At 34.1% G+C, this 24,392-nt stretch overlaps 2 long non-coding RNA genes and 2 other non-coding genes across 4 annotated transcripts in view; 1 reads left to right on the top strand and 3 right to left on the bottom strand.

The window, feature by feature from the left end:
• The window catches only part of LOC102154980, a 385,976-nt gene that overhangs the window by 266,894 nt on the left and 94,690 nt on the right, over positions 1 to 24,392 (bottom strand). The window contains exon 4 of the long non-coding RNA XR_005382146.1: positions 9,200 to 9,260. This is a non-coding gene — a long non-coding RNA (uncharacterized LOC102154980). The remainder of the gene's footprint in view (positions 1 to 9,199; positions 9,261 to 24,392) is intronic.
• Positions 5,211 to 12,336, top strand: LOC111093426. The gene is made up of 3 exons (XR_005382147.1): positions 5,211 to 5,258; positions 11,330 to 11,473; positions 11,761 to 12,336. It is a non-coding gene; the product is annotated as an uncharacterized LOC111093426 (long non-coding RNA).
• On the bottom strand, positions 6,685 to 6,751 carry MIRLET7C (microRNA let-7c). The gene has a single exon (NR_049303.1). It is a non-coding gene; the product is annotated as a microRNA let-7c (primary transcript).
• Positions 7,433 to 7,491, bottom strand: MIR99A-1 (microRNA mir-99a-1). The gene has a single exon (NR_049302.1). It is a non-coding gene; the product is annotated as a microRNA mir-99a-1 (primary transcript).

The following is a 24,392-nucleotide window of genomic DNA, read 5'->3' as shown; positions in this document are numbered from 1 at the left end:
GGATTTAGAAAAAAAAAAGAAAAAAAGAAGAAGATGACTAAGATCTAATAAGCAATCCAAACTCAAAAATAGTTCTTGGCAAAAAAAAAAAAAAAAAATTCTTGGCTTACATAAAAATACTGGCAAATATATAATCAAGTTTTAAAATTTAAACAAAATGTGTACTGTATGTGCTAATTTTAAGATCCATTTCTTTAAGAATCTGTGGCATCAATTGCTGATCCTAATTGTATTAAATTGGAAAGTTTCTACTACACATAGCAACATTGCAGACTCCAGTCTTCTTTATTACTCTAAACTCAGTGTTTTCATAATTGGTTGTGTCATTTCTATTTGCCACATTTAAGTTCATTGGATTAAATTATACTGAAAAATTTATGGACAGGAACCTGATCTAATTCCAGATGTATGCATAACTGCTCTTTTAATTATCACACAATAAAATATAATTAACAACAATACCAGTTACTTTATTCTTGAGCTCTACTCAGTTGCCCAAGTCTAAACATTATAGAGATGAGAACCCTTGAACTTTAATTGTGTTCACTCTATTTAACCTTTTGATTGTTTTTGACTTCAAAATGCTATCTATCCATCTATTTATAGCATCAATTACTTGAGAAATAGGAAGTATAAGGATTTCATTGTTTCACACATTGAGATTCAGATACAAATGGAAACTTAAAACTTACAGATTTTGTCTATTTAGAGAGAGAGGGAGAAAGAGAGAGAGACAGGGCATGCACAAGCAGCAGGGAGGGTTAGACCCTGATGAAGGGCTAGATCCCACAACCCTGAGATCATGACCTGAGCTAAAATCAAGAGTTGGATGCTTAACCAACTCAGTCACCCAGGCACTCCACTACTACTACATTTCTTTCATTATCAGAACATCAAACTAATATTGCAATTGGTAGTTGTTGTCTGATCAGTAAATATATTTCATTAGTCAATTAAATTCAAGGAAATATTTAGACTGTCATGGATCATATGTGTTTATTTGAAATAATAGCTTCAGCATAGAAGTGTATAAGAATCTTTTTTTCTACACCTTAGGATTACTTAAAAGTAGCTAGCTATTTCCAATTATCTAGATCATCTGTAAGAAAAGATGCTGTTAGGTTCATTAAAGAGCAGATTTATTGCAATTTTGCTTTGTTATGTGATGCCTTCATATCAAAGATGGAAAACTGTCTGCCCTTGGGAACCAAATTTAGATTGACTGATGACATCATTTTGAAATATCTTGAAAGTGAGTATGTCTTCTTTGGTCTACCACAGTCCCTATTACTTCCTCTTGTCTTCTATTTGGCTTACTATACTGCTTGCACCCTGAAGCAATTTTAGTTCATGATCCCTGGTAACAGCATTTTACATAATGATATTGTATATATTTTATGGGGGACACAGGCGACTGACCACTGAAGTTGGATTTAGTTCTGACTACGATTTCATATTAACTTTTATTCTTCCAAGTAATATAATGCTAACAGGTTAACCAATTCACAGTTCTTCCCTCTTTACTTGGAAGACACCTCTAAGTGTTAGGCCATAGTGCTTTCCTCTGGATAAGGGTTCTGAAAAGAGCAGAAATGCCATAGAGGAACTAGAAGATAGATAAATTTTTCTCTATGCCTAGAAAAATAAAAGAGTACACATCTACTTGAAAAGAAAAAAATAAAATGAATACAGAGTTCATTTTAAATGATATAATTATGTATTTACCATCTTTGAGTCTGTGGATAAATCACTGTTATTTGTAGTCTTTCAAAAATAAAGTCTTATTATCTTATTTCAATCAATTAATTAAAATTTGCTTTGTGCTGCTACCTAAAAATCTACTAATAGCAAACATAAAATATATCTTCTTGCATAGAGCATAGGCCTGGATAGAAAACTAGGCTGTATCCATTACTAGTAGCTTGGTTCTGACAAAAATCATCAAACATTCTGGGCCTCAGTTTGGTCATCTGGAAAATGGGCTATTAATCTCTGAGATTCTTACCATGTATAAATCTAGATTTTATTTTTAATTTCAACAAAGTACTGTTTAAGTTCCTTGTAAGTAAAAGTGCACATGAATCATACAACTTACAAACTAACTTCACTATGTGCTATCTAAATATATAAAAAGTAATGCAAAACATAAGGCTGAATATGACTGGGATCAAGAGTGAAGAGAAACAAAATTGGGATTTAAGGGGGATCAGATATAGGAGAGAAGCATGGGTAGTTTATTTAATCCACACATTCCACATAGAGTAGAATGAAGTTAAAAATGAAGACACAGACAACGCAATGCCAACTTAAAAATCAGGCACCACCATCAAGCAGACTTCCCCACGGTTAAAAGTGATATTCCTAATTTCTCTTAAATGCTAAACTTTGAGAGCTTGAAGAAGTCCACCTAAATATAAAATTACCTCACTGTATCACAATGTTTTTGTTTCATTTAAAAAATTTGTGTTCATTCACCAAAAATTTCATCTTATATACAGAGTACTAGGGTAGGGAGTTGTGAGTTTTGAAAAGACACATATTTCTGTACTCAAGGGACTTAGGTTTATTATAAATAATAGTAGCTGGTTTTGTAAATCACCTTCAGGTGGTATATCACAGGCTTAATTAGACCTCATAGACCATTAAAAAGCAAACACCTCCTTAGCTCATAATGATTTATTCTAAAGTCGAGAAATATCTCAGATAACACAGGACTTTACTGCTGAAGCATAGTGTATTCTAAGGTGTGTATAGGTTCTTACCACTGCCCATAAATGGTCTGAAGCACAACTCAAGTTTTTTTTTAAAAAAAGGTACGTAACACTACAGGAGGTATAAAGGTAAGTCACAGTCTCCTTGGGTACTCGGACTTAGTACTAATGGAAGTTAGAGAAAACTCTGTGTGAATAAAAGTTGCAATGACTATGAGGATTTGAAATCAAGAGGGTCCTTAGAGAAAGAATAAAGGCTTTGGGGATGAAGTGATACACATGAATCCTGAAGAACATGATAATAACATGGAAGTAGTGGTGGGCGGTGGCAACTAATAGGCACGTAAGAGGTAAATGCTCTTTTGGTGTGTCAGACCCTTCACCTAATGGTCTTTCACAGGAATTCCCTATAGCTCTCTAGGGAGCTGCCAGGGGTACAGTCAAGATCAGGGACCTCAAGAATTATTCCTCTATTTTGTGGAAGAGAGGCTAGGCATGGGTACCAAATAACGTTTTCAGTGCCAGAATCCTGAATCACATCATTTGGGGGAATCTTGGGGAATCACCTAGGCTATGAGTCAGCATTTGATAACAGGGAATAAGGGAAACAAAATGATTATTTACAGAAAGTGACTCATTTATTCTAATAGCATAGTTCATGTACTGCTGGATTGTTTCCAAGAAGGCTCAGTTCAACTGCCAAATAACGTATCTGATTCCCTCATTGTTCACTAAACTTAATACGAATAAGAACCAATATAAGAATTTTAACACGATATGCTATATGTTGGCAAATTGAACGCCAATAAAAAAATTAAAAAAAGAATTTTAACATGAACTAGTATTATGAACTAAATTAGACTTTCCCAGTGTGGTCCGATCAATGGCTTTGCAGTTAGTTTTCATTTCCTTTCCTTTCCCGCTCCCTGCTTCTGTGCTTCCAACTCTACTCCTTCCTGCCTTGGTCCACAAAGCATTGAAAGGAAATCAGCTACTATGAACATAAAGATGTATATGCAAGTCTCAAGATATCAAAAGAGATATTGGTAAAGAATAATTCACTGATATTTCATTGTTTCCTGAATGTTCATACTTCTTTTATTATCAAATGTGGAAAACTTGCTATAAAGTTTGACCACTTAAAATTCTTACAGGAATTATTCAACCTTCATAGTTGTTCTCTCATTTGATGCTAACTCTCCAAACGTATTTCCCCCATGGTTTATTAGACATAATTTTACTATTTCTAGATATTGACACCAGTAGAGGTCCTGAAGCTTGGTTTCTTTAATCTTATCAATTTGTGTATCTGTCATCTGCCATTTTTTTTCATAAAAATAGAGTAAGTTAAATAACCCCCATAACTGGAAGAGCAAATTTATAATTAATCATGAGTGAAAGAACCTCCCATGTAGTATTGTCACCTCACAGAGGAGTTTTTATTTTCTGCATTGATGCTAATTATATCCTCTGCCTTTCAGAATTATTGTGACTTACACATGACTAACACCTTTTATCATAGCTACATCTTTGTAATTTTTCAGCTATTCTTCTATAATACTAGTTCACTTTAGATAGGGCAGATGAGAGACTATGATTCTATGCATCTGTCATAGTATTTTCCTAAGCCTTTCATTAAATTGCACCTCACAGTTGACTTTTGTGATATACTTAACTCTATTGCACCCATGGAAACAGGCATTTCTTGACTATAGTATTCTATTTGATTTGACCCATCAGTGACACTGACTTGGTCTCCAAATCTGTACACAAGAGTATTAGGGTACATACACATTAACACACACACACACACACACACATGAAAGGGACTATAGGCTCTCAAAGGCTACAAAGCTATTGTACAAAACTATTGCTACAAAACTATTTACAAAGCTGTAACTGCTTACCACTCAGTTGTTTGTTTCTTCCATCTTGTGTAGAACTGCTACCATTACACAAAATTGTTACTCTTTGTTAGGAGTACTTTCCTTCTCAACTCTTCATTTTCTCCATATCTTTCTCACTTTCTTGTCTATGTCTCCTGCCTCTTGTTCATTATCTCTTGATTAGTCCTTGAAGACTAATAGTCTTTAACCTCTACCTACTAATAAAATAATTTTGCTTGAAATCATTGATAGTCTTTCTTTTCTTTTCTTTTCTTTTCTTTTCTTTTCTTTTCTTTTCTTTTCTTTTCTTTTCTTTCTTTCTTTCTTTCTTTCTTTTCTTCTTTCTTTCTTTCAGATTTTAATTTATTTATTCATAAGAAACACACAGAAAGAGGCAGAGACATAGGCAGAGGGAGAAGCAGGCTCCCTCTGGGGATCCTGATGAGGGACTCAATCCCAGGATCCTGGGACCATGCCCTGAGCCAAAGGCAGATGCTCAAATGGTGCCTGGTAGTCAGCTTTTTAAGGCTCATGTGTTCTTCCTGTTGGTGAGTCAAAAGTTCCTTCTTCACCATTGTTGGTGAATTCTAGATTCTGAGATAATTCTGGATGCCAGAGCATTCTAATAGGAAGCTCATCACCACATTTTCAGGATCTTATGGTTCTTAACATATTTATTATCTAAAAATTGTTTCTAATATAGTCAATATTTCATACTTAGAGTTTAAATTTCTAATATTGATACCTATTTAATGCTGTGACTCAAAGATGATCTATATAAACTAGACTGTCTCTATAAACTACATCATTTGCTGCCACTAAAATTGATGGCAAGTTAATGTACTCTAAAGAGACCCAGTTGTTTTGTATTGACAGAGTATTGTGGGTGTCTTCCCCTTAAACAAAAATGTGATCCAATTCTCAATTGTACTTCACATATTTATTATTAATTTCTTGACATGTTTCTGGTTTAGTCGTTTCTGGTTTATTCAACAAATGTAGCTGTACAAAAATAAAGGGCAGAAGACAAGGGAAGTATACAAAATACAAAAAGCTGATTTATAAATTGATGTTGAAAGAAAAACCACTCATCTCGAAACAAAAGAATTTAAAAATTCAAAAGAAATACACAATCTCAATTTAGGGTTATAAACTATAATGAACTTATTAATAAAAATGAATTTGCTTTATTCTTTTTATTCTAGAGAAAAAGCGATTCTAAGTTTTAAATCTATGTCCACTATGAATGGACATACTCAACACAGTAAAAAAAAAAAAAAAAAAAAAAAAAACCAAAACCCCAAAAAAACAAAACAAAACAAAACAAAACAAAAAAAAAACAAACAAGTATATTACTGATGCAGCGCAGTGTGGGAATTAAATTTAGGCAAATTTTAGGATTGACAAACAATACTCAAATTTGTGACTGCTGTTGTAATTCATTCAAATATTCAAAAGAAACTCATTACAGGGTGAGATCTTATACTCCATTCATTCATTCAATAAATATTTAGATCTTATGTGTAAAGCACTGTAGGGGATACAATGAAAAATAAGGCATGGACTTTGCCCTCAAGGGGCTTACAGTCTAGTATATAATGGAAAAAAATAAACAAGCACATAGATAATCATAACATAAGGGAGAAAGTGATGTGTCATAAGAAAGACTCAGATAATGTGCTATTAGATCTATTGACACTAGCAGATTTTTTCTTTCTTACTGTAGTGTCTAAGTAGCCAATAAAAATAGAATAAAAGACCAATGATTAGTTGCAAAATTAGGAGCCAAATTTTGTGAATCTGACTGAAAAACTGAAATATCGATGTGGTTTAAGTCACTACTCACCAGTTCTTGAAAATGTGTGCTCATAGAGTAACAACGTATTAAAAATCTACCAACTTGTCAGTGTTTATAAGTATATGTAAATGGAATAATCTAGTATTTAGGGATGAAAGGATAATTTTAATGTAAGAAAGGCTCAAATTGATTATCTAAAATACTCATGACACATTACCTTCTTGCACAGAAATTGGCTTGATCAGATAAAAGTGGTGAAGAATTCCTCGATGGCTCAAGTGTGCTCCAAGGAAAGCTAGAAGGTTGTACAGTTAACTCCCAGGGTGTAACTCTAAACCATACAACCTACTACCTCAACCCGGATGCACACAGCTTCCAATGTTGCTTCAAACTCCTTATCATATCTTCATTCAGCTCCTCCAAATATGGCGGCCATACACCTAAGGGCTTGGCAAGGATGTAGATATAATATTCTAACATTTTACCAATAAACTTAATATGTGTCTACTAGGACTATCCTAACCTCTTGGGTTTCCAGCACAGGTCATACACAATGTCCTCTGACATCTTTCCTGATGCATGCAAAATTGCATGGCTAGCAATTAATAATATTAAAAGCCAAAAGCATTCAACTTGATTTTTCAAGAGAAATCAGCTTAATAGTATCACATAAATCCAGTTACAGCCTTTAATTTTCTTATTGAAGTTGATGAGGTGTACTAACTATAATGTGAACTTAAGTTTCTGAACAGCATCTATTCAGATCTCGTTTTAAAACTTGCTATAGAAAAATTCAAGTTTCTTAAGTAATTTACTATATACTTGGATTCAAACTTGAATGACTATGCTCTAAACCCTTCCTTGTGGTCGACAATTGACACCTGCCTCTAAAGACTGATGAGGGTTAATATATACTTGAAAAACAAAGGAAAATATAAATATTTCAAAACTAATCAACTAAAGTTTAACAGGAATTTGACTGAAATATTATTTAACAGCATTTGTTTATAGCATTTTGTTAGATGACCACACTGACACAGACCCATAGAAGCGAGCTTGTGCCGTCCACTTCACCACAAGATCGGATCTACGGGTTTATGCCAATGGGCAACATCTCACTTGGGCTCCCCATTAATGCAGAATTCGTTGTAAATATCTGATGAAATTAGATGAAAATAATAATATTGATCCTTTACTACAAATATGTTTAATGCTAAAATGCTCTTAGTATACATATTCCCAGTTAAAGGCCTTCATAAAAATTCTACACTAAATACAGGTTTATATACAGGAAAATTTAGAGAATAGTATATTGAAATATTTTTCATAGATTGCTTTTGTTTTAATAGTGAATATTTTGGATTTGTACTATTAGAATTAATAATGAGTTTTAAAAGAAAAAAAAAGGATCCATACATGCATGTATGAATTATGTAATTGTGAGGCATGAATGTAGTATTACCAGGCTATAATTAAGACCAAATTAACTATTAAGCTAATTGTGTAAGAGTCAGACTGTGCTTGTTTTAACTCTTTTATAAGACCTCCGTTAGTGGTTTTAAGGAATGGGTAACATTATAACTTTCTCATAAAACAAGTAAGATCCTGTTAACAAGGCAGAGAACACAGGAAGTTACTAAAAAGTCTTAAATGTATACATATGTGTCTATAGTTGGAATAATACTGACATTAACAATATTTGAATAAATTATTATCAGAAAACTAAAATTAATGACATATTAACAGCATTATTACTACTAGCAATGTTATTACTACTACAACTTATACTCTAGATCTATTGCATAAAAAAAGATATAGCTTGCCTCTTAAACCAATGTATTTAAACTTATTTTTTAAAAAGATATTCTGAAAACATAATATATAGCTACATATAACTCTTACCTGGTCAACAGGTTGGGCAAAAATAAATTGTTGTTAAAAAAAAATTAAACCACCAGACAATAAGCAAACACACAAAGAATAAACAAAAAGCCAGCCACATACACGTTTTTTAGGAATTTAAGCTCAACAGCAACAAAACTTTAAGTTGTACAGTCATTAATCGTTTCACTCACATCTACAATATTTAATAGCATTTCTAAATTATATCTTCATTGTGAAAAATACTAATACTGCATTAAAATTCCTTAGTGTTTTTGTATGTTTTGAAATGAATAAAATATGTTTTATAGACTTTATATAGATAATTTGGTCTACATAATTTTTTCAGCATTATTTACTTTCTAATTATTCCCATACTGATTAAAAACTATAGTAAAAAATCAACAGTCATAATTGCATTCAATTATAGTAAAAATATCCCAACATATATTCATAAACTTAGATGTGAAATAAAAAGCAACATTTGTTTTGGGTTTTATCATAAGTATAAGAATGTATATTTTGGTTTCATTCTCTTACTGGTTATTTTTTCTAAAAAGCACAACTTTATTTTTTCCCTCCAGATTTACTTCCTTTTATATGGCATGACAAATGAAAAAAAAATTTCTTTTTCAAAATTACTTTCTATGCAATCGTTATGTGAATGGATATATAGATATATGAATGGATATATAGATACATAACTCAAAGGGACTAAAACTGTACATTGATCATAAACTCAGACAAAAATTTGTCACAAAGGTAGGAAACAGTATAAATTCTCAAGCCATCAATGAAAATTCCAACAACTAGATCCATAAAGACTATGAAACGAATTCTTAGAACTAAACACAGTCAACATTGTTTTGTTTTTTTCTTTAAAAATATTAAATATTAATTGCTTTTTTGCTTTTTGTTTTTACCTGAGATGATTTTCTCCTATGATCACTTTCTTCACTTCTCATATCCATTTTAAGTTTTTCCCTAAAACAACCACAAAAGGAGAAATATCAGACAACTGCTGTCTAGGAGGATCATCTGGCTGGATGGTGGGAATGAAGGTAGATGATCGAGAAGAAAACACAATATCAAAATGGGCAAAAGCTTTTAAAGTATTTTTTTTTTTTTAAAGGCTTGGAAGACTCAAAGAGCCCCACCCAAGGCTACTCATATGACATATAATGTGGTTTCATAGTTTGCATTTATGCGTTCATTTTGGTTGGTGTTGTTTTCACAGTAACAGTTTTGAAAGTGAAAGGAGGCATGGCTGTTAAAGAAGCGACTAGGTTTTGCACAATGAACTAGTGAAAGCTGAAAAGAGATTTGGATTTGGCATGGAGCTTAATAAGATAATTAAGAGTGTAGAGATTAATGGCTCCTAAAAATAACATTTAAAATAATGTTTTTCAACTAAAGGATCTTGAAACATGAAAACAGGTTTATAAATGTTAATTAAGCCTGTGAAAGTTGATGTTCCATTAGCTGAGGCAGCATAAAGGAACAAGAGCTATTTTTTAAATAATTAGTGAACAATAACCGATAAACTTAATAAAACGCTTTATTTGAATGTTATCACTATATAGGGTAATTGTAATTTCCCATAATTCTTCATAGAAATAACAAAAAAGGAAGTAGAATTCATCAGTCCTATAATATTTTCTCTTTGTTTACCCTACATATTTTTAATATGATAAAATATGATTTTTAAAAGCACAACAGTTTGCTCAAAGTTTATTCTTTTCATGGAAAATATTATAGCATTGATTCTTAATGTGCAAATTATCGTCTTCATTTATATACATTGTATTTTTAAGGAGCACTTTCTCTTTGTAGCATTTTTAAAACATGTTTAGAAACAGTTTTAATCAAAATTAAAATAGGTGGAATACATCTGCTAATCCTTTCCCATTGAACCAGGCAAAACTGGGTTTTGTTATAAAATGCTTAAATTGCTTAGCAATTTCCTTCTACAAATAGACAAAATAATTAGAATGCAATGCATTTATCTGCTGAGCCAATCACTGCTTTAAACTTAAAACAAGTTTGTATGTACTTTTTCCACTAAAATACTTAATGGATATTTCCAACATTCTCTGCAACTGCCCTGAGACAAATGCTTCTTTTAAAATATATTTTAAAAGAGAGTATTATTGTGGAACAAGCTTCTTTTCTACTTAGCAACTGAGAACATGATCTTTTCATCCTACTTCGGTTCTACTGAAATCCTGGTAAATAATTTTAAATACAACTTCCCCCAAACTAATTTTATTTATCAGCAGTTTAATGTATCTTCTAATATGACCCTTTTTTAGAAGTTCAAAAAGTTTCTTCTTTCACATTTCAAATTATGAGTCACAGCAAATGAAAGATTTAGTTTCTTTAAACAACGAGGACTAAACGCTCACTTTTCTTAGATAGCAAAAACTAATACTGTACACGAAAAACACAGACAACATATTAATGTCTTTCCAAACTTTGATGTATAACCAAAATAAAAACATGTACCGCCTTTTTCCATAGACATTTTTCTATTTTTACTCAAGTTTCTATTCTAATCAAGATTAGAGCAAGAAAGCAAAAGGAAAAAGTTAATAAGAGCAAAGTGGGTGATGAGCTAAATAAAAGTACATTGAAAGTTCAAGGATCCCTTTTTATCTAAGAGTAGGCTTAAAAAGAAACAACAAAAAAAGTTATACCTGATATGAAAGGTGCGATTTCACCAAGTGCAATATATTGCTACTTATGCCATATTTTTGAAATAATAAAAATAAGGAAGGCTCATTTGGTTATGTTGCCTTACAAAGCTGCTTTACAAAGCCCGATGTCTCTGTAGGTATACAAGCCAATGTTTGCTTTTTTTTTGGTTTGTTTTGGTTTGGATTTTTGTTTGTTTGTTTTTGTTTTTGTTTTTAAGCAGGAGCGTCTCATTTTTTTTCAGCACTGTTGCATGGAGTAGGACAAACTCAGATTTTTTTTCTCCGGGGCTCCTGTTATTTCTTGGATAAAAAGGACCAGGGTGCTTGTCTTCTTTTTCTTCCTTCTCGGTATTCCAGGCACAAAGCACTGCGCAGAAGCTGCACCAATCCTTGCTGTCCCTGGCAGCAGAATGGTAGAAGGTGGGAGAGACCAGGAATCCTTCCAGGCTGAGCTGACTTTAGAAATGAGGATTGCACACGTTTGTCTCCTGAACCAAAAGGGTGAGAAGGCAGGGTGCCAGTTTGCTACACTGCTGCAATGATCTCATGCTCACTGCTGCGGCCGTCTTGTTTGCCCTGTTCAAATGCCTGTTCATTATAAACCAAAAAAAAAAAAAAAAAAAAAAAGTACTTGGATTCTTCAGCAAGCAGAAAGGGTATTAACATTTAAAAAATCAGCAGTAAGAAAAGCCAAAAAACAAAAAGCACATACAATTTTAGGATTCACTTGTTATGCCTCAATATTCTGTTTATATTTTTCTTTTCTTTTTTTTTTTTTTCCTATTTAGAGATAAGCAGCAGAATTTATCAGGCGTGAAAGGGACAGCCTCCTGGTGGCCTGCCAAAAACCCAGAATAAAGGCGAAGTTGTGCTTCAAAGCTCAGTCGCTTGCTGAGTCTGGCTAAAGTCAAGTATTAAGATCCACCATTTTCTGAGCCATGCTAGAAAAGAAGAAAAAAGTCAGGACGGTTGCTGCTTTCCAAGTCTCCGTTGGCACCATCACAAAATCTCAGTCGTAGGGTCACATGATTCTCTGCCAAATGTAGAGTGCATTCCCATCAACCATTCTGCTGATACTGCGAAGGCAGCTATTGTCTCGTTTAGACCCAAAGTTCAGCCCACTCTTCATTGAATTAGCTGAAAAACGCATCACCTTTGGGGGCTGGGAGTCATGGAAACGTCTACCTGGCAAGCTGCCCACTTTTTCTGCCCATCAACCAGAGATGGAATTGTGCTGCCTAATGCAATGATGACTTGGAATGTGAAGACTCGTCCAAAGTGAATCTGATTCTTGCAACGCCTGTTTCAGTTTGCACAGAAAACTCTGGCTTCTTTTATTTAAGGTTGGGGTGGGGGGAGGAAATCTTTCCTACTAACTGTAGCAAATAAAGGTCTGAACATGCCTACTCTGCAACTTGATTTCACAACACACCCAAATGGTTCTCAAATGAAAAGACCGAAGCCCTGCAAGTTTTCTGAGTTAAAGGCATCCCTTCCTCTGTCTCCTTTTCCTAGCTAGTAAATGCAACAAGCTCAGGACATTTGTGGTCGTCTCTCACATTAACGTTTAAAATCTGTGAGATTCTTCTTGCTTTCTATTACTTTCTGATTTTATCTGGCACTGATTTTGTACTACACGGCCACAAAATCCACCAGCAGCAGTAGAGATGCGTTATTGCTGCGATCCCCTTTCAAGTGGTCCCCTGAGAGAGGCAGCTGTCTCCTCGACCGCACAAAATCTTGCAACTGGGTTCTGTGGTAATCCTCATCAGTACCTAGCACAGCTGCCTTGCAAGTTTTCTGAGAATGACTCATGTAAGAAGTGCTCTTTCTATTCCTTCGTTAGCTACACTTCGCCTGTTTGGCATGAAAGATGTCTTTGAAAGATGTGGGGCATGTTATCAACACCTCTTAGGCAATAAAATGAAATGGTCCCCCCTCCTCAATGAATTTCCATTCTAGCAGGTGACGAAAGTGTCCACAGACGAACATTTCCAGACTTTCTAACAAAAGTAATAGTGAATTAAGTATTTTCACCATTACTTTAAAGAGAATCTAAAGCTAGGCGGGAAAGCAAGTATTATGATTAGTATTTAAACCAAACATACTCAGGAGTACTAAAAAAAATCATGTTCTACTAACCTGCATTTAAACACGGTTTGATGATGGGAGATCTTTATCTAAAGTATAGTTATGCTTGCAAAAAAATGTAAAATTATATTCAGGGCTTTTTAAAATGGTGGGCTAACATTATCTCCCCTCCATGTATGTATGAACACACATTGCACATTACATGACAAAGATTTTAAAAGATCATCAAACCATGATTTACTTAAAAAACAAACAAAAAAAAGTTTCCAGGGTCTGTTTTCTAGATTCCTAAAAAAATTCCATGGTCTTTTTTTTGTGCATGTTCTTTGGGTCACTTTCTTTAAAAGTGATAGGAGTGAATGTGCACACGCGCCCGCACATACACACACGGGAATCATACTGGAGTCCTCCACGTTTGTGATTCAAAATACAAACAATTCTAAACCATAAAACAAAAACTGACACATGTGCTGAAATTAAAATTGCTTTCTTCTAGATTACAGAGTTCTGGACAAATTCTGTTAATGCCCCTAAGCACATGCTTAGTGTGCCCGGTGGGAATCAAGCAAAGGCGGCAGACACATGTGCCCCATGCTTCAGCACAGCAAGCATAAAGTAGATGAGCTTTCATAGAATGAAAAATTTAAATTTTCAGTTCTCAGTCACTTATTCAGCAGATATTTATTAAGCACTGGTATGTGGGCTGGCCTTGTGACAGGCACAAGGGAACAGCAATGAATCAAATGAACATGCCCGCATGAGGGACTCACTCAGTGAGAACTTTGAAGTGAAGAAAAGCTCACTTCTAAGTGTAAGTGTTGCCATAAATGCTAAAGGAGCATGAATTGGCGATAAAGTAACAAAGAAACAAACTAGTAGAAATTAGAAAGTAGAAGTGAAACTGATATTGAAAGATAAATCATAGACAGACATGTGTTGTCTCAAATTTCTCTTTTTAGTAGAAAATGTATTAGTTTTTCATAATTCTGTTTAAGTTCCTTAAAGAAACCAGTGCAAAAATTGCATGCTGCCCTCCTAATTAAAAAAGAAAGAAAGAAGAAAGAAGAAAGAAAGAAAGAAAGAAAGAAAGAAAGAAAGAAAGAAAGAAGAGGAGAAATTCACTTCTAGGAAGATGTAGTAGATAGTTTTTCCTAATTCTCCTGTTAGGTAAAACTAAAGACCCTGAACACCTGAACATCATACATAAAATAAATGTAAGGAGACTCTGAATGTTGGAAAGAAGAAGACAGAACAGCCAGGGACCTCTGGACCCAAGGAACAATATCATGGTGAGTTCCATGGATTTTATTTTTGCCTCATATGTCTAAAACTTGGAGCTGAAGAAGCCAGAAACCCAGAAACACCAACTTCTGAAGAGAAGCCTCAACGAAAGCCTGTTCTTTGTAACCAAAGGCAGTGGCCTAGAAAGACAGAAAGTACTAGGGCAAAGGTACCACTTTGCTCTAGTCAGATACCACACAAACAGACACCCCATACCTGCAAAAGTCTGATGGGGAGCCTCCTGCAGACCCTTGGTAGGCTAGAATAAAGCATCCCAACTTCCTTTCCCCAATCTCAGGGTAGTATAAGGAAATCTGAGTAGGGAATTGGGACTTTTGTTCTTGTCAAGGGATAACAAGGTCCCTACCCTAACCCAATGTAGTGTCAGTGGAGACTACACAGGGATCCTGGACTTCCACCCAAAGTCAACAATAATGAGTCACCATTCTTCCTCCCTACTAAGATTATGTTGGACAGAGGAGGCCTAGTGTAGAGTCAAGACATTAGAAACTACCTAGCCCTACAATTCCCTAACATGTAAGGTGCCAGCAGAGGCCATGATGGGAGCGGTAACAAACCACTGATATCCTTTCTAGTGAGGAAAGTATCAATGGAGGCCTACCAGAGAAGAGGAACTCTCACTCCCACCCAGCAGGAGCATAGAACCCTCTCACTCAGGTGTCAATGCTAGCCAAGAGGAAGAGACCTAGACTTCTGTCTATATCTGACAATGACAAGGTGTACCTCCTTTCTCTGCTAGAGTAGTGTCAGAGGAAGCTAGGTAAAATAGAAGGTTTAAATAATATCCAGAGTCTCAGAATACCCAAAATGTCCAAGTTTCAACTGAAAGTCATCTGCCAAAGAAGCAGAAACATCTCAAACTGGATGTAAAAAGACATCAATACTCGTGAACACTAAGATAATAGAGATACTAGAATTATCTTAGAAAGATTTTAAAGCTGCCATGATGAAAATGGTTCAATGAGAAATTATGATATGGTTGAAACAAACAAACAAAAAAAAACAAATACATGTCTTATCAAAGAACTAGATGCTGCCAAGAATAATCAGATAGAAATTTTAGAACTGAAAAACATGACAACTATGATAGATTTAAAAATGCAGAAGTCAAAGGAAAGAACCAGTGAAGGAGGAGCAATAACAATAAAAAATGACCCAATCCGAACCACACAGGGAACATTTACTTTAAAAAAACAACCAAACAGAGTCTCAGGCAACTGTGGAACTATAATAAAAGATAAAATATTTGTGCCATTGGAATCCACAGAGAGAGGAGAAAGAGGGCAAGGCATAAAAAATGCTAAAAATATAATGGCCAAAACCTCCCCAAATTTAGTAAAAGGCATGCAGATTTAAGAGGCTGAGCATACCACAAGCAAGAAAAAAGCCAAAGACATTCACACCAAAACACATCATAGTCAAACTTCTGAAAACTAAAGAAAAAGAAAAAAATCTTGAAAGCAGTAAGAGAAACAACAACAACAACAACAACAACAAACCTTCCTTTAGAAGAACAATTCTGAGTAAATTTCTCATCAGAAACCATGGAGGCAAGAAGTAAGGGGTACAATACTTTTAATGACTGAGAAAAGAACTGTCAATCTATAATCCTATATCCATGGAAAATATCCTTTAGGAATGAAGGGGGAATCAAGACGTTATCAGATAAAGGAAAAATAATATAATTTTTCAGCAGTAGACCCACCTTGAAACAATAGTTAGGGAAGGTGTCTGGAAAGAAAGGAGATGATAAGAGTAGAATCTTGGACCTTTAGAAAGGAATAAAGAATTCAGTACCAAAAATACAAGTAAAAATAATAGATATTTCTCTGAAGTTTTCTAAATGTTTGATGGCAGAAACAAAAATTTAAAAATGTCTGATGTGGTTCTAAATGTATGTAGAGGAAATATTTAAGGCAATTTTATCACAAATGGGGATGGATTAAGGTACAAAAATGGAGGTAAAGTTTCTGTACTTCACTTGAACAAGAAAATGAAGACACCAGGAAACTGTGAGGTTACATATATAAAATCCCTATTACATAAAACAACCTCTAAAAAATACACAAAGAAATACACTGAAAAATACTAGGTAAGTCAAAATTCTGAAAATTGTTTAAATAACCCACAGAAGATAAGGGATATGAAAAACAAAAAGAAAAAAAAACCAACCAACCAAACAAACAAAAAAAAAAAACGGCATAAAATGGCAGACTTAAGCCATAACATTTCAATTAAATTGACAGGTGCCTGGATGGCTCAGTTGGTTAAGTTGATTTCAGCTCAGGTCATGATCTCAATGTTATGAGATCAAGTCCTGCAGGAGGCTCTCTTAAGATTCTCTTTCCCCTTCTCCCCTTCCCTTTCTCTCTCTCTCTCTTTCAAAAGAAAATTATGGGCAGCCCCGGTGGTGCAGCGGTTTAGTGCCGCCTGCAGCCCAGGGCGTGATTCTGGAGACCCTGGATGGAGTCCCACATCAGGCTACCTGCATGGTGCCTGCTTCTCCCTCGGCCTGTGTCTCTGCCTCTCTCTCTAGCTGTGTCTCTATGAATAAATAAATAAAATCTTAAAAAAAAAAAAAAGAAAAATTAAAGTGAATGTAAGTGAATGTAAATTGTCTGAATACACCAATTAAATGGCAGAGATATACTCAGTGGATTAAAAAAAATGGTTTAATTATATACTGTTCAAAAGGAACTCAATTCAAATACAATGATATACATGGATTTAAAGTAAAAGCATGGAGGGATGCCTGGGTGGCTCATCAGTTGAGCATCTGCGTTTGGCTCAGGACGTGATCCCAGAATCCAGGGATTGAGTCCTGCATCAGGCTCCCTGCAGGAGCCTGCTTCTCCCTCTGCCTGTGTCTCTGCTTCTCTCTCATTCTCTCATTCTGTGTTTCTCATGAATAAATAAATAAAAATCTTTAAAAAAAAAAGTAAAAGCATGGATACAACATATATATATATATATGAACATATTATGTGTATCTGTATACATACATATGTAATACATACACCTTATATCTATGTCTTAAGCAAACAATCAAATAAAGCAGAAATGGCAAGATTAATATCAAGTAAAAGAACTTCAAAGTAAAAAAAATTACCAAAGACAGAAATAAATATCATAAATTGATAAAAAAGAATATCCAACAAGAAAACATAACAATCTTGAATGTGTTTACACAAAAGAACTATAAAATATGTGGAGTAAAAACTGATAAAATAGAAAAAAAATAGACAAATCAGTGATTATAGTTGTAAACTTCAACACACCTCTCAGCAATTAATAGAACAACTAATGTAAAATTAGCAAGCATATAGAACTTAATATCATCAACAAACAGGATCTAATTGATATTTTTTGAACATATACCCAACAATAAAAGAATACGCATTCTTTTCAAGTGTCCACAAACATATTCCATGATAGGCCATATCCTGGTTCATAAAGTAATTCTCAACAATCTGAAATCTTACAGAGTGTGTTTTCTGGCCAAAAATGGAATCAAACCAGAAACCAATAATAGAAAGGTAATGGGAAAATCTCGAAACACTTGTAAGCTAATACACACACTCTTAAATAATCCATAAGTCAAAGAGAAATCAAGGAAAAAAATACATTGGAGTGAATGAAAACAAAAATAGAATATATCAAAATTTGTGGGACACAGCTACAGCAGTGCTCAGAGGGAAATTGATAGCACTAATTGTATACATTAGAAAAGAGAAAAGTCTCAAACCAACAATTCAATCTCAAGAACCATGAAGAAGAGTAAAATCAAGCTATGGTAGAATAATAATAATAATAATAGCACAAATAAATGAAACTGAAAACAGTAGAGGAAATCAATGAAGCCATGAGTTGGTTCTTTGAAAAAAATCAATAAACGTCACGGCAAGCTTCCAACAAGACTGACAAAAAAGAGAGAAGACACAAATTGCCAATAAGGAATGAAACAGGCATCTCACTACAGACATCTGAAGACAATAATGGAAAACTACAAACATTACACACAGAACTTAGACAACTTAGATGAAGTGGATCAATTCTTCAATAATACAAACTACCCAACTCACTCAATATGAATTAGATATTTGAGTAACTGTATAACTATTAAGGATTGAATTTATAATTTAAAAACACTCTCAAAAAGAAAACTCCAAGCCCAGGTGGTTTTGTTGGATAATTCTAACCCATATTTAAAGAAGACTTAACATACACATATTCTACACAATTTTTTTAGAAAATACAAGAGGGGACAATTCCCGGTTTATTTTATGACATGAATATTATCCTGATACTAAATCCAGACAAATGCTGTAGAAAAAGCAAAACACATAGACCAATTATTTCTTATAAACATCAACTTAAAATCCTTAGTATTTGACTAGTAAATAGAATTCAGTAATTTCTGGGATCCCTGGGTGGCGCAGCGGTTTGGCGCCTGCCCTTGGCCCAGGGCGCGATCCTGGAGACCGGGGATCGAATCCCACCTCCGGCTCCCGGTGCATGGAGCCTGCTTCTCCCTCTGCCTATGTCTCTGCCTCTCTCTCTCTCTCTCTGTTACTATCATAAATAAATAAAAATTAAAAAAAAAAGAATTCAGCAATTTCTGAAAAGAATTATATACCATGACCAGTTGAAGGTTATTTCAGGGATGCAAATCTCATTCAATATTTTGAGATCAATCAAACATAATCTATCCTAAATAGGATAAAAAAGAATTATCACATGATGATATCAATAGATAAGTAAAATTCTGCACCCATTCATGATTGAGAACTCTCTGACAACCAGGAATAGGGAAACTTCCTCAATTTGATAAAGATCTTTTTTTAAAAAACCCACTATTGTTAGTATTCTATTTAATAGTGAAAAACTAAATGCTGTCCCCCTAAGATTGACAATAAGGAATGGATGTAAACTCTTATCATCCATTTGATTTAGTGCTCTGAGTTCTATTCTAGCTGGCGTAATAGGCAAAAAAAAAAAAAGAAGGAAATAAAATGTAGAACTATAGATAAAATATTAATTAAAATCACTCAAAATTTAAACACTTAGGTGTAGGTCTAAAAAAAAGTACAGAACTTGTGTGCTGAAAACTATAAAATGCCAATGAAAGAAACCTAAGAGATCTGGAAAGACATATGTTCGCAGATTGCAAATCTTAACATAGTAAAGATGTCAATTTTTCTCAAATGGATATAAAAGTTTAAGACTATTTAATGCAAATTAAGGAAAATTTTTGGTAGAGATATATAAAATTATTCTACACTTTATATTGAAATGCAAAGGAACTAGAATGGCTAAAACAATTTTGGAAAAATGTATTGGGAGGAATTATCTAATTTTAGGACTTATATGATAGTATATTATTTAATATGCTAATATTAGGTATAATGTTATCTATATAATAGTATATTATTAATAGTAAATATAAAAATTTTTGTTATCCTATACAAAAATTAAGAATGGATTACAGACTTAAATGTAAGCATAAAGCTATAAAACTTCTAGGTAATAACCTCAAACAAAATCTTTGATATCTGGGGCTAGGTAAAATGTTCCTAGAATTAACACCAAAATCACAATCCATAGAAACTGATAAATTGGTCTTCATCAAAATTAAAAACTATTGCTCCATAAAAAATTCCACTAAGAGAATAAAAAGGCAAGGTACAGATTGGAAGAAAATATTTTCAAACCACATACCTGCCAAAGAACAAATATCTAGACAATATAAAGAACTCTGACAACTCAAAAGTAAAAAAATAAAAAAATAAAAATAAAAAATCAAGCAATCCAACTGGAAAATAGGAAAAAGATATGAAGAGACATTTCATCCAAGAGGATATACAGATGGCAATTAAACACATTAAAAGATGGTGAACGTCATTAGCCATTAGGAAAATGAAAATTAAAAGCATGAGATAGCACTACATCCCTATTAGAAGAGCTAAAACAAAACAAAGCAAAATAGTGACAACCCCAAACGTTGGTGAAGATATTGGATCACTCATATTACGGCTAGTGAGAATGTAAAATGGTACAGCAAACCTGGAAAATTGTCATTTTTTTTTTAAAAAACTAAACTTATGCTGGGGCACTAGGTGGATCAATTGGTTAGGCATCCAACTCTTGATTTTGGTTCAGGTCATGATCTCAGGATTGTGAGATCAAGCCCTGCTGGGTATGGAGCCTGCTTAAGATTCTCTCTCTCTCTCTCCTCCTCTCCCACCCCACCGCGCAAAAAAGAAAAAAACTAAACTAGACTAACCATATGCTTACCGTATGACCCAGTAATTTGGCTCTTGGGCATTTATCCCCCCAAAATGAAAATTTATATTCATACAAAAGCCTGGACATGAATATTTATAGCAACTCTCTCACAATATCTCCAAACTGGAAACAACCCAAATGTCCTTCAACTCATGAGTAGTCGAACAAACTATGGTGCATCCATAGGATGGGATACTACTCAGTAATAAAGAAGAACAAGTACTGATACACTCAGCAACCTGTATGATTTCAAGAGAATTATGTTGAGTGATCGAAAATTATGTTGCAACCCCAAAGGTTACATTCTGTATACTACATTTCAAAATTCTTGAAATAGTAAAATTATAGAAATGAAAAACAGATTAGTGTTTAAGGGTGTTAGGGCGGGGGTGGGACTAGTAGGATGGAAGTGGGGTATCTTAAAAGGGCAACATGAGGAATCCTTATGGTAATGGAAATATTCTGGATCTTGAGTGTATTCATATCAGTATTTGTGATACTGTACTGCAGTTTTCATGTTGTTACCACTGGAGAAAACTGGGTTAATAATACCAGGTATTTCTCTGTTTTATGTCTTACGACTGCACGACTGCACATAAGTTATCTCAAAATAATTAACAGTTTAACTTTTTTTTTTTTTTAAGTAACAAATACACCAAGGCAACTGTTTTTACTGGCTGTGTGCACTGTTCTTGTGTGATTGTAAAGAAAACTCTTCTGGAAAAATCTGAATGTACTAGCTGATTATTGGTTTACTTAGACTTGAAATCCCAAAGTGCCAGTCAATGAACAATGATCTGATTAGCTAGGAAAAGTTAGTTTGGGGACATGTTCTAAATCAGGGGTCAGGGGATGCCTGGGTGGCTCAGCAGTTTAGCACCTGCCTTGGGCCTAGGGTGTGATCCTGGAGTCATGGGACTGAGTCCCTCATCAGGCTCCCTGCATGAAGCTTGCTTCTCCCTCTGACTCTCTCTCTCTCTCATAAATAAATAAATAAAATCTTTAAAAAAAATCAGGGGTCAGCAGATATTTTTGTTAAGGGCTAGGTAAGAAATGTTTTAGGGGCTGCATGTCATAGGATTGGCTCTTTGCTGCAATTGCTTGACTCCGCTATTGGAGTATGAAAGTAGTCATAGATAATGCATGAAATAAAAACAGGTCTTGGATTTAGCCCATGGGCTACAGTTTGCAGACCTCCCAGCCAAACAAGTTTTTTGGGCTCATCTATTGTCTCATGATTCAGTTTCATTTCCTTTTTCTTTTCTTCTTGAACATCTTCTATATTTCAAAAGCTGCTAACTGCTCCCTTTTAGGAATTCCCCCATCACTCTTTTTCCATCTAGGTTTTCCTCACTCAGGGTATCAAGGGATACAAACATAAATTTTACTGTTAAAATGTGGAGCATGGGGCAAAGTAGACAATTGAATAAATATTGCTTTTGTTTAAATTTCTTCATAATGTTAGTGAGAAATAATGCTTCCTTTCACTGTATCTCTTTAAAGACACATGCCCTGAGAATCTTTGAAAGAGGAAATTGCATGAGCAAACTACTTGAAAGATTTGAAATTATTTGGACCAGAAGTTGAAAAAAAGAAAAACCGATAACTAGACAGATAGTAAGAAACAACATGGCTGCTCTCAGATGGATAAGAAAGTTGTTCAGAGAGTAAATTTTCATCGCAAGGGGAAACTTTTTTTCTCCTTTTTTCTTTTTTATTGTACCTATATGAGAAGATAGACGTTAGCTGAACCAATTGTGGTAGCCATTTCACAAGATATTAAATCAAACCATGCTAGATGCCTTCAACTTAAAGAGTGATGTATGCCAATAGTTTCTCAATAAAAGTGGGAAAAAAAGAAACTGATATGTTGTGGTTATAGGTGTCTCTTGCACAGTGGTGGTTGGGAAGTGGGGTGATAAGGAGAGATGGTATTAAAAAGCAGAAAGAAAAGGAGCTCATGACAATAAAAAACAAATTGAAATTATTAAATTAATTAAACAAGGAAGCCATTAAACTGAGGGGTTTAACGTTTTAGGAGCCTTTCTAAGCAACCCAAAACCTAAGCTTGTAATGACTCAAGGCATCTAAGGAGGACCAATTACAAGCGGACTACGAGGCATTTCCAAATAAGGCAACTCCTTATGCAATAGCCAATCAAATAATCCCTTACTTTGCTTCTGTTTCCCCTAGTTCTTATTGGTGGAGTACTTCTGAGAGCTTCTAACCTCTTTTGGTTTGGTGCTGCGTGATTTAAAACCATTTTGCCCTAATAAATGTTTAAATTTTTTATTATGCCTCAGTTTATCTTTTAATAAAGTTAAATTTAAATCAGAAGAAAATAAGGCCACATCAAGCACAAAGTGAAATTTAAAAGTAAAGCTTAGATGGGAGTAAGGATGGTATACAATAACTTGTATATTCTTGTAGTCAAAATACTTCATTGAGGCCATCTGGATAAAGGGGTAGGCTTCTAATGGAATTATTATTTTCATGAAAAATAAGATTTTTCTCTACAAATTATTGTTAAAGACACTATTGAATGCAGTTATTAAATCATATAAATGAATAACATTTTGGCGTCCTTAGACAGTATTGTCTAGAATTTCTTTAGAGAATTAGAATGAATAAAGAACAGAGCCTTTTTTAGAATTAACTAACTTCAAATAATTACTAAAGAAAATTAAATTATTATTTTTTAATTTTTTTAATTTTTTTTTTTTATGATAGTCACACAGAGAGAGAGAGAGAGAGAGAGAGAGAGGCAGAGACATAGGCAGAGGGAGAAGCAGGCTCCATGCACCAGGAGCCCGACGTGCGATTCCATCCCGGGTCTTCAGGATCAGGCCCTGGGCCAAAGGCAGGCGCCAAACCGCTGCGCCACCCAGGGATCCCCTTACCCTTATGATCAACTAAAAACCAAGGCACATTAACAATTCAGGACCACTCATTATCTTTTTATCAAATGGGAGCTGATGAAAACATTTCAGTAGGAATGATAAATTTTAAATAAATATAATTTCTTAAGATACTGACTATAAAGTAAAATGAGGTTTTATCACACTGATAGGAGTTAAAAATATATATTTAAAAGTCATGTTAAAACCCCTTAATAGATATGAATGGAAAAATATTAATATTTATTGAGCATTCTCAAATTATATGTCTGGTGCTAAACAATTTATGTAATTTAGTTGATAACTCTAAGATTAGTTTCTCTAACCCAACTGTTTTTGTTTTTTAATTATATTTAAATTAAATTAACATATAATGTATTATCGGTTTCAGAGGTAGAGGTCAGTGATTCATTAGTCTTATATAACACCCAGTCCTCATTACATGACATGCCCTCCTTAATGTTCATCACCGAATTACCTCATCTCCCAACGACCCCTCCCCTCCAGTGACCCTCAATCTGTTTCCTATGATTTAATCTCTTATGGTTTGTCTTCCTCTATGATTTAGTCTTGTTTTATTTTTTCCTCTCTTCCTCTATGATCCTCTGTTTTGTTTCTTAAATTCTACATATGAGTGAGATCATATGATAATTGTCTTTTTCTGATTGACTTATTTCACTTAGCATAATATCCTCTAGATCCATTGACTTATTGCAAATGTCAATATTTCATTTTTTTTTTCTGATGGCTGAGTAGTATTCCATTGTGCATATATACCATATCTTCTTTATCCATTTATCTGTCAATGGACATCTGGACTCTTTCCATAGTTTGACTATTGTGGA

Source organism: Canis lupus, chromosome 31 (assembly GCF_011100685.1).
Source record: "Canis lupus familiaris isolate Mischka breed German Shepherd chromosome 31, alternate assembly UU_Cfam_GSD_1.0, whole genome shotgun sequence".
NCBI lineage: Eukaryota > Metazoa > Chordata > Mammalia > Carnivora > Canidae > Canis > Canis lupus.
This window is presented reverse-complemented; position numbering and strand designations above follow the sequence as displayed.